Below are 12,240 nucleotides of genomic sequence, written 5' to 3'. Positions count from 1 at the left end.
CCACCCACATACGCCTCTTTCTGTCACTCAAAATAGCAGGCACTCGCTATATTGCGTACAAACGATTTTCGGCCGCACTGACTGGTTCACGCATGCGTACTAAAAACCGTACGCATGCGCAGATGTGCGAACATCGCTCGGAACGAGCGTACTGCCACTAGCGAGTGGCTCTGAATGAGGGCCATAATTCTTATTATTATCCTTTATTTACACAGTACATAAATGAGCACACAAGAAACAGTTAATATAGTAATACAAAACAATGCAGGACAAGGACATGGTTTATAAACATAGCTTAGCTGCATAACACAAGCAGCAGGGCCTCAGCAACCAAATGTTGGGTGCCAATTAGGGAATTAGGAGTAAATTAAACTATAAGTAGGGATAGGAGAAGCACATGAGGGATGAGGGCCCTGCTTACGTTCTAAAGGGGAGGGGCAGACAGATGGGGTAGAAAGTGAGGAAGTAGCATGGAGCAGTGGGTTAGGATATGTGCTACGAAATGTGTGTGTTTAAGATGACCTGATGTTATGTCAAAATTAAGTCCTTCATTATTCTATATGACAGAAAATAGATATTGTTTATGTGTTATTTATTTGAGAGATGTACAAAATAAAGCTGTAGCACTTTAATTTTTGTGTGTTCCATTTTAGCATCTAAATACAGTACATCCTTCTAAAAATGCAGCTATTATGGGACTGTCCTGCCATTCTGATACAGTAGTGAATACTTTAGTCCCAGCTGCTGGGTGCTATGCCATGCTCCTGTGAGTGGGTGCATCTCAAAAGCGAGACCCACCCACAAATGGGTGCAGCCATGCCCAACATACTGTGGTCCCACAGTATGTTGCTGTATCCGGGCCCAGAATTTCTCTTGGTATCCCTGGAGGTGACAGGCAGAACCAGTAGGGAGTGGGGCTTAATGGTAGGGTAGAAAGGCCCATGGAGGGAGGGAGGTGGTTGAGAGTGGAGGAACAGGAAAGGCGGGGGAAAGAAGCAGAGGGTTGGAAAGCAGACTAATGAGAGAAAAAATGGGGAACAGCAAGTGGAGAAGACAAGAGGGGGAGGATGGGGGTTGATAAAGTAGAGGATTATGTGGACATTGAATATGGGGGGTGCTTGAAGTAAGTCTGTCCATGCTGTGGTTGAGGTAATAAGTAAGATGAAAATGAGTGGAGGCTGTGTGATGTAGAGACAGTGTGGATAAAAGTTGTTAAATGTTCAAAAATACAGGTAAAAGAACAGTACAGCTGGTGTACGAGTGCAGCTCCGAAAGTGAAATATAAAGAGAGGTATGTGAGTAGTGGAAGAAGGAATTAGTTATTAAAAGAATGATTAAAGTGGATTGATGTAATGCAATGGAAAAAGGCAATACAGTACAAACAAGATTTTCTGTAGTATGAAGGCAAGAATTACAATGTACAGAGCCGATCCAGTCCAAGGTGTTTTGAGCAACAAAGTTCAATCAACAAGAGCTGCAGCAGATAGGGGAGTACTTGCAATGTCCAAGCAGGGAGTGCAGTAAGGAGTTTCCTGGATATGCATACAACAGCTGATGGTGAATTAGGTAACTCACAAAAGTATGTTGCTTGATGTTGCACAGAAAGTGTTCTGGTTTTAAGGATGTTTTCCCTCAGTTTTCCTCCAGTTTAACTCCAACATAACTCCGTCTTAGTTATGAAATTGTAATTACACTTTGCATCTAAGACGGACTATGGCAGCCACAGGCTATGCAGCCTTACTGATCACTATTAACTAAAGTTACAAACATGTGTCTGTGTGCTCACAGATTGGAACCCCACCTTCTGTGCTCAACACACACTAAATTGGGATGCAATAAAGGCTAAGAAAAACAATTTGTAAGAAGGGGGAGAGCATCACATATTCACAAAAAATTCCTAACTTCCTTTATAGAAATTGCTCCTAATATAAAAGTAGTGACAATTTACCTAAAATAAATGTCCAAAGCTGTGCTTTACAATCAATATAACAGCATCTGATGGGAGCAGTAGTGACACTTTCCCTAAAATAAATGTCCAAAGCTGTGCTTTACAATCAATATAACAGCATCTGATGGGAGCAGTAGTGACAATTTACCTAAAATAAATGTCCAAAGCTGTGCTTTACAATCAATATAACAGCATCTGATGGGAGCAGTAGTGACAATTTACCTGCAATTCATAGAGAGAGAAGTCACATCAGTCATTGCATGGTGTGCATGTGGCTAATAAGATTTCCAGCATAACTCCGTCTTAGTTATGAAATTGTAATTACACTTATAATCTAACACTCTGCATCTAACACGGACTATGGCAGCCACAGGCTATGCATCCTTACTGATCACTATTAACTAAAGTTATATACCTGATGTGTAAGATTAAACCTTATAGCTAAGAGACTCAGAACTACAACATATATTTGTATACACTGCATAGCTAAGAAATATTTACAATAAGCATTGCATGGCAATACATAAGGATAAGACATCTAAGCATAGGAAGAGAAGACACTGTATCAGTTTGCAACACTGACTGTACACATTACCAGTCATTGCATCATTTGATACAATTTGCTACTTCCTTTGAAGGAGTTGATGAAGGCATTTAGCATCAGGAAATAATTAATTGCAACATAAGTAATAAAATAAACTATAATGAGTAACAAATCACTGTTACTAAACACTGACCGTATTGAAAGAAATACAAATTGACAACAGTTTAGTTTTTTAGTTTTGCATTTTATTTTATTATACACGTTAATTTTCATCTCTTTTGCACAATTCTATCTTTTTATATTTCACCATCTTAACAAATTTAATACAGTGAGATATTTTAATGCATACCTATTAAAAATATAACATTTGAAATTACCAATGTGGGTCCCAGTGCACCCGGTAAAACGACTTACTTTTCTTCTTTGTAAATGTGATTTCTATAAGGTTTAAGTCAGGGGTCTTCAAACTTGGCCCTCCAGCTGCTGTGGAACTACACATCCCAGCATGCACTGCCACCTTTTTGATATAACAGCATGCTAAAACTATGTGCAGTGCATGCTGGGATGTGTAGTTCCACAGCATCTGGAGGGCCAAGTTTGAAGACCCCTGGTTTAAGTAGTGGGTAGCACCTCAGCAAGCTTTATATTTAATCTGTAGATACAGATGAACTGAGTAACAGCTAATTGGAGAGAGACAAACAAAACTGTAAACTACATAATAGATGGCTGGTGCTCTAATTGTAACTCCTGTCTCTGCTCAGGCATTCCAGAAGACTTCTGATGTTTATCTTGTTGTGTGTGAATAAAGTTTGTTTCATTTGAAAAAAAATGCTCAGTGCAGCTGTTTTTTGGGAATGTCTCCAGGCTGCTCTGCCCCGCAGTCCATACGTCAGATGCCGGAGGTCACGCTTGACTGACCTCACGTCAACCACCAGGGTACTCGCGCCATCCACATGAATACACGTATGTAAGCAGGACCTTTGCGGTTAGTGGTAAGGAGGGGAACAGAGTCCCTGATTCAGAGCCGGATGCTCTGACAGAGCCCTCGCTCTGAATCAGGGCCGTCCTTCCTAATTTTAGAGCGACCTCCTGGCCACTCGTATAGCTGTGGGTGACCACCCAAAGCTATAGCGAAAGGCCAGGAAGATGGTCGCGATCAAGCCCATCGCGACCATCGGGCTTGCAATGAGACCCTTGTGGTAGGGTCTCGTTGCTACAAGCCCTGGAGTGCTTTTGGCTCTAACAGAGCCGAAAGTACTCCCACTGACATCACTTGTGATGTCAGTGGGGCCGGCCCCAGATGGTGGGCATTCCCATGGGAACGCCTCCGTCTGGGCAGCCACGCCTCCGGCACGCCCACCAAAGGGGGTGTGCTGTCACTCACCATTGACAGCACGCCCCCTTTGTAGCGAGACCCATAGCGACGGCTTGCCCGTCGCTATCCGGGTCTCGTGCATGCGCACGACGGAGCCGGGTCCGTCGTGCACATGTGCACTGGGCCAACATCCACCCACTTGCGAGCGCTCATTGCTCGTGAGCGAGTCTGAATCAGGCCCAGAAACCGCTGAGGGGTGAACTTAACGTTCACCCTTTTCGTCATCTGGTTTCTTAGTAATAGCTGAGGTAGCCTGCTCCTGCTTCGAAGCGCTAGCAGGCAAAGCAGCAACAGCAATTACTCCACGGTATGTGGACTATTCGTAAATAGACCCCTCAGAGTCCTGCTCGCTGGCAGCTGGCTCCTGGGAGTCTAAAGCCGGTACACACTAGACGATATGTCCATTGTCTACAGCGGGCCCGGGTAACAGGGGGCATGGACTAATTGCGGGAGGCATGCCCACGCCCCCTTCAATAAATAAAAACATTTTAAGCACCGCAAAGCGGCACTGCATGCTGGTGAGGGGAGCACTCTGAGCCCCCTCAGCCTGGCGCAAAGACAGGGGGGCATGATCAGTGTGATCACTCCCCCACACAGGCAGCAGTCACAAGCAGTCTCCCACTGCAGCTCAGCACACACTGTGTGCTGGGCTGCTGTGAGGGAGGGGGGGCAGCGTCAGACCCGGGCCCCCGCTCGGCCCTTCAGGAAGCCCGGGCCCAGGTAATTTGTACCTGCTTCCCCCCTCTCGGTGCCCCTGTCTACACCTGGCAGTATGTAACCGCTATGTCACTGATGATGCGAGCTTCCGCATGTCAGTGACATCTCCCATTGGACCTGCATGCAGAATGGCCCCCGCTGTTGTTCCCTCGCTGCCGGCCCCGCAGTTGTTCCCTCACTGCCAGCAAGTATGTACACCAGCACCCCCACTGGGACCCGCCGCGGATGACATCTTGCTGGGTACACATCATTATACGTGTACCCAGCCTAACTCTGACTGCAGTCTGCTGTGTTGCTGAAGGTTGCTGCTCATGTCACTATTTTGCAACCAGTTGCTACTGACTGCTGCTGGGTGGGCCTGGAGAAGCAGAGCACTGGGGGAGGCTGCCTGATGACTCCTCGTATCTCTCAGCCAGTTATCTGAGGAGTCAGACAGTTCAACTTACATCGGATTCCTCGGATCACTGGCTGAGAGATCCAAGGAGTCATCAGACAGCAGCCCCACCCCAGTGCTGTGCTTCTCCAAGCCCCAGCAGCAGTGACACAGACTAAAACAGGGTCGGCCCTGCAGCTGCATGTGTATATTCAGCGTATGGCAGCAGTTAGCTGGTGGCCCCCCATTGCTTAAATTGTACTGGCCCGGGTGGTAGATGGCACCCTGCTTCCAGTCCAGCCCTCCACTGGTCAGCTTGTGGTCATAAACACTGTCTGGCCCATATAGATTTGAACTTGTGTTATTCAGAGAAATAGAGGTGTACTTGCTATCTATATGTGCATAACACTAGTACATATCTATATGGGCCAGACAGTGTTTATGGCCACATACTGACTATTGTGGTACATGCTTGAATGTTTTATGGTGCTTAAAAATATCCTTAATCCCTGACTGTGTTGGTTAGGGGCGGATTGGGTGGGAATTTAAAGTGGCTTTGGAAAATATTCCAAAAGTGGCCCTATGTAGGCATGAGTGGCATGACCAACAGCAAACGTTGGTGAGGTTAGCAGACCATTAGCCTTAGTACCGACATCATTCCAATGAATGCCATACAGCATAGCTCCCAACTATCTAGTAGTGGAGATTGGGACAATTACATCTTTTGGAGCCCCTGTCCCTGTATGCTTATTTTAATACATTCGGGCAAAGCTTAATTTCTTATTGTTGTGAATAGCGGCAATAAGATATTATAATTATTGGGTCGAAGACTTGATAATTAATAAATATGCCTTAGAGAGGGAGAGAGAGTGTGCAGCCAGGCACACACACACACACATACACACAGTCGACACTAGGCGTAAGCAATCTAGGCAAATGCCTAGGGGCATTCCAAGCCTAGGGCCAGTTGATGCAGGGGCAGAGCTACTGGTGCCAGTTGCAATGGAGAGACCCGTAGCCAGCGAATTCTTGAGCAGTATTATAAGGAGCCAGACTGACTCATTATATAGTTCTACTACACCGCTGCTGCCCGCAGGTCATAATAAAGAAGGTGGAGGTGGTCCACCGGAGGAGAGGAGCTCCACCCATCCTCTCACCTCCTCATCTCTGCCGCGTTTCTGAGCGCTGCTGTTTCACGGTTCCAGCAAGGTAGTAGCACGTGCTGCCCCCCGCCCCTCTCAAGCTCCCCCCGGACACAGAGGCATAGACAAATAGTGCTTTATGGACCTGTGCGATTCAGACTACTTCCGCAGTGTCTCTCACACCCGGACCCCACTACTCGCAGCTCAAAGCCCCTTCAGCCGCGCATCCCCCCCACATTATAAGTGCACCGCATCTAATATGTAAATTCTCCCACCACCCCAAAAAATAACAATAATCAAAAATAAGTAAAATCAACCACGCACTCCTCTTTATCAGCCCCCTCCCCATCCTCACCCATACACTGACTTTTCAGTGGGAGTAAGAGGACAGGTGGTGAGCTGCTAAATGAATAAGGAGGTTGCAACTGAAATCTGGCAGCCAGCAGCAGCCCCAGCTCTGAACAGAGGTGAGTGGTGGCTGTATCTGTAAAAAAAATAATTGTTATTAATTAATGGATTATATTATATATAATTTGCTGGCCATATTGTGAAAATTGTTTTGTAAACACCTGTCAAACATATTATACTGTACATCTGCAGATCTACTACAGACTAGGGGGCTATTCATGAAGTAGTGAAACATCCTGTTAAGCTGTAAACAGGACTTTTCACTGTTTCTTTCTATTCAGGAAGCGGGTTACCGTGGAGAACTTCATGACCGCAGCTGAATCGCATCTTCATACAGTAGTATGGGGAGAGCGATTCATAGAAAAACAGAAACCTCAGCTTTCCTTCCCTCTGCTGCTTACAGGTTTGCCATCTCAGGATGGCATAATCTGTACTTCAAAACAAAAAAAGCAGGGAAGGTGACTACTTCCCTGCTCTCTGCCCATCACACAGAGCTTGCTCTGCCCCCTTTAGAGCAGCGTCCTTTGCAGAAAGTCTGGCATAACCTGCTGGTCTCAGATGCACGCACATGCGCAGCGGGAATAAGACATATCAGACTCCTAATATTTCTGTTTTTCGCTGCTACCCAGTTGCAGAGTGGCAGTTTCCGGGAGGAATTCGCCAGACAGATAAGTTTATATGAATGGCTACAAAAGAATCCTAAATTTTGCATATAGATGTAATGCCATATATAGTGATATTTTTAGGCAGCCAGTTCATGTTTTACATGAATAGAGCACGAGGCAACATTTGTGGCTGTAGAGCAGGGCTATTCAACTGGCACTCTACGGGCTAAATGTGGCCTGCTAGCCGCTGCAAACTGGCCCGCCACCTGTGCAGCAGCCAATAAGCATCAGTCTGATTTTTATTGACTCAGGCTCACTCACTGTCCTCCCCATGAGGTCATTTTGAAACAGCATGCCTGAGCCTACACGTGTAGTTCTGCTAAGTAATGCCCCTACTGTGTTCCATAATATGAACAAGAGGCACTACTGAGTGGCATAATGTGAATAAGGGGCACTACTGTGTGGCATAACTTGAGTAAGAGGCACTACTGTGTGGCATAATGTGAACAAGAGGCACTAATGTGTGCTGTAATGTGAATAAAGAGTACTACTGTGTGGCATAATGTGAATAAGGGGCACTACTAATTGGCATAACGTGAACAAGAGGCACTAAAGTGTGGTATAATGTGAATAATGGGTACTAATGTGTGGCATAATGTGAATAAGGGGCACTACTAAGTGGCATAATGTGAATAAAGGGCACTACTGTGTGGCATAATGGGGAAGTCTGATTGCACATAAGAGGCATGTGTGGCATTGATGGCATATTTGTAAAATATTTTAAACTTTACTAGTTTTCTTATTATATATTAAAACTCAAATGCTCAGCCCCCAAAATCTACCAAACTTTTCCGAGTGTCCCACTCAAAATCTAAGTTGAATAGCCCTGCAACAGAGGGACACTAGTTGCCAACATTATACTTATCCAATCAGTAGAAGCCAATCCTCATAGTAATTTCTTAATCACTTTTGTTGCATATGTTTGATCTTCATTTGTTTATAGAGCCTAGATAAAAGCAAAAAAACTGTAAATGCTAATGGGAAACATCATTAAAGTGTATCCAAGCACGCTACGGTGGTTCCAGCTCTAGTGAGCGGTTGCTGCAGCTAGACTCACTTCATAACTACAGCACTTACAGTTGACCGAAAGCAGCTTCTGCAGGACAGACATTTCTGACTTGTTGGAAAGGTGGCATTGCCACGTTGTAACTCACTGTTTTCTTCAGCACAATGGGCGAGTGGCAGCTCTGACTACCGCGATCGAAGCTCAGCTCCAACTGGGCAGCTCAGCAAGCAGCCAGAAGTAGATAGTGTGGGCAGTGTGCAGCAACTAAAATGGCCGCTGGGAAGGGCTGCTGCGCAAGCCCAGCTGCAGCAGCTCCTCCTCCCATGAGCCTTTGCGGAGACCAGCAGGCTGAGCCTGCACTGACTGCCAGCCACCCCCGCAGAGTATAAGAAGGAAGGAGCCAGCTTTAAAAACTTTTGTAAAACTGTTTTGATTAATGTCAGCTCAGCATGTATGTTTGAGGGGTGCTGAGCTGACTGCTGGCCGGCTGAGGTGATCGGCGTTGCTGGCTACTGCACATGCTGTGATTTGTGCTGTGCTTGGAGAGGGAAGAGGGTTTGTGTATGAAGGATGCAGTGCTGGGTGAGGGGTGCTGTGATCTGTGCTTTGTTGGGAGAGGGGTGCCGTGATCTGCGCTGTGAGTGGTGCTGTGCTGTGATCTGTGCTGGGTGGGGGTGCTTTTCTGTTAGGGGTGTTGTGCTGGGTGAGAGGTGCTGTGCTGGGATAGGGGTGCTGTGCTGTGATCTGTGCTGGGTGGGGGTGCTTTCCTGTGAGGGGTGCTGTGCTGGGAGAGGGGTGCTGTGCTGTTATCTGTGCTCTGTTGGGAGAGGGATGCTGTGATCTGTGCTGGGTGAGGGGTGCTGTCGTGAGTGAGGAGTGCTGTGAGGGAGAGCCTGGGATGCTGTGCTATGAGAGGAGAATGTACCCTATAGAATGTCAGACGTGCTGCACCATTGAGAGATGATAGCAGAAGGCTCTGTAATGGCAGACGACTGAAGAGGACACAGAGAGAGAAACATCAAGAACCTGAAAAGGAGTGCTCAGTAAAAGATAGAAGAAGCATGCAGTTGAAAAAAACATAAGGGGGAATGAGGCTCCATAGAATGGAAGCATAGAACAGTGGAGGAAGGGGAACACAGCGAGGCCATTCCTCCTTTCATGAGGCCACACACATTTTCAGAATCCCACATGTGGGGGGGGCATGAGCAAAAATCTTGCCTAGGGCATGTGGCTAGGGCCGGCTCTGGAGAGAGAGATAATGCTGCAAAATACAGAGTGAGTGTGAGTGAGAGAATGCAGTCAACCAGAAGAGTGTGTGAGTAAGAGACAGAGAGGCCTATCCATGATAATCAGCATTCTGACTCATCACGGCTACTGAAGCAAATCATCATTGCTCTGGCGCGGTGACAGCTGATGCGATATCAGCTGTCCCAGCGAGCCGCTTCACTGCTCTTTTTGGGGCCTTCCATCCCTCTGCACTAGGTACAGCCCAGTCAGTTTGAAAGTCTTTCCTTACCTACTGTATATGGTGGTTTCTCTGCAATTGAGCACCACTAAGAATTTGAGCCTCATTGGGCAATGTCTTCAGCCGGTATTCATTATTCATGTACCAGATCATATTGCCTGGAAGATGCCTGTTTACGTCGAAATAATTTGACTTTTACTCACCATAAAATCTCTTCCTTGGAGTCCATCTGGGGGATGCCATTACTTCTGGGTTATGCATAGTGAGTTGTGGTGTCGGACACTAGCTAATTCAAAACTGGCTCCCACCCCCTATATAAACCCTCTCCTTCCATCCTAAGCTCAGTCTTATGTTGAACAAAGCCGGAGAAAGACACTTGGAAGAACTGAGAAAGTAGAGACCAACAGGTATCTAGTATGAAACCAAACAAGGGATGGATCTTGACATCCCCCAGATGAAGGGAAATTTATGGTGAGTAAAATTTGAATTTCCGTTATCATCCATCTGGGGGATGCCATTACTTCTGGGATATACCAAAGCAAGCCAATTAAGGGAGGGAGCGTCGGAACTGACTGCTCTAAGAATCTTCCGCCGAACACTGGTGTCCCTTACACCAAATGTATGGAAGCGGTAACATTTCATAAAAGTGGGTACAGATGACCGGTAGCTGCTTTGCACAGCTGCTCAACCGAGACACCATGCTGTACAGTCCAAGAAGCCCTGACAGCACAAGTCGAGTGGGCCCGAATTGAGGCCAGAACCATCATATTCGAGGACAAATATGCCTGCCGAATGGCAGAAGTGACCCATCTAGTGATGGATCCTTTCGAGGCAGGTCAGCCTCTTTTTGGTGCATCAATCAACACCAATAGGGTATCCGTATGCCTCAAAGATGCAGTACAGTCCAAGTAAATGCGTAACACACGTACCACATCCAGCAGTGCTAAGGGAGAATCTTCATTAGTTACTGAATCCTGGCGAAAAGCTGGAAGGACACTACCCTGGTTAATGTGGAAAGCTGATACCACCTTTGGAAGAAAGGAAGATTTAGTGCGTAACACTACCCTATCCTCATGACAAATGAGAAGCGGATATTTACAGGAAAGAGACGCTATACAGATATCCTTCTGGCCAAAAGGAAACCAACCTGCAAAGTACAGTTTCCAAAGGCTCAAACGGTGCCTTTTGAAGTGCCTCCAAAACTAAATTTAAGTCCCAAGAAGGAACCGGTGGAACATAAGGAGGCTGTATGTGAAGAACTCCCTGCAAGAAGGTTTGAACTTCAAGAATGGAGGGAAATTTTATCTGTAACAGGATTGATAGGGCAGAAATTTGTACCTTAAGAGAGGACAATCTAAGACCCTTAACCAACCCGTCTTGCAAAAAAGACAATAGTCGAGATACTTGTAACCTTTCAGGTTTGAACTTATGTTCACACCAAGAAATATATATCTTCCATATCCGATGATAAATCTGGGAAGTAACTGGTTTGCGAGCCTGTATCATGGTTTTCACCACAGATTCTGAAAACCCTTTGGCCCCCAAAATATTGGATCCAAAGCCATACGAGGCAAATTGGGGTGATGGCATGGACCCTGAAGCAACAGATCTGGAATTTTTCTAAATGGAGAAAAGCATTTAACCCTGGGAGGTTGAGAATGGTACTAAACGGCCCGTCTGGTTTGTCTACCAGGAAAGACTGAAGTAGAACACCAGGCCTTTCTGTAGTACCAGAACCGGAATAATAACTCCAGAATCGGAAGTGCAGAAATTGTCTGTATGAGAGGAGCCCTTCTGCAACCATCCACCGGGAGAGGAGTGGAAAAGAATCATTTTGGAACTGGACACTCTATATCCAAAATGTAACTCCTAGTTACTGGTTGACTTACCCAAAAATTCGGATTGGATTGAATCCAAGTTTCTGGAAATCTTAGCAAGCTGCCTCACACCAAAGGATGGGTCCCAGTTCCATGACAGTCATGTGGATTGACCTGCTGGCTTAGCAGCAGGGCGACTGGTGCTGGGGACAGTACGTCCCCTGAAGGTTCGATCTCTGGGGATCCCTAGACACACCCCTGAAGGCCTGAAAGCTTCCCCTGCCTTGAGTCCAAAGGGAATGAAACTAAGGGATTTTGGTTTTGGTGTTGTTACTGGAAGGTAAGGACTTTTTCCTCCTGTAACCTGAGAAATAATTTTAGTTAGTTCTGGACCAAAGAAAGAACCTCCTTCAACAGGCAGTGCCTCTAAAGCATGCTTGGATTCTATGTCTACCATCCATGTTTTGAGCCACAGTGAACGCTTGGCAGAAATGGCCAAAGCTGAAATATGCGACTGTACCTAAATAGTATCTATTCAAGCATCACCTATATAGGTTAGAGCTTCCAAAATCTGATCAGCTAAAGAGTTAGCTTCAGATACATCCTCTGTTTGAAAACCAGTAATCCAGAGATTGATAGCCTCTATCACCCAAGCACTGGCTAGAATTGGGCACAGAAAGTACAGCCTCATTCTTCCTATCCATAGGATCTTTAAGACTTACAGACTTTGTTGTTGGTATAACCGTATTCCTAACCAATCTAGCAATAGGAGCATCCACC

This window comes from Taudactylus pleione, unplaced genomic scaffold, assembly GCF_031769625.1.
Source record: "Taudactylus pleione unplaced genomic scaffold, aTauple2 ptg000366l, whole genome shotgun sequence".
NCBI lineage: Eukaryota > Metazoa > Chordata > Amphibia > Anura > Myobatrachidae > Taudactylus > Taudactylus pleione.
This window is presented reverse-complemented; position numbering follows the sequence as displayed.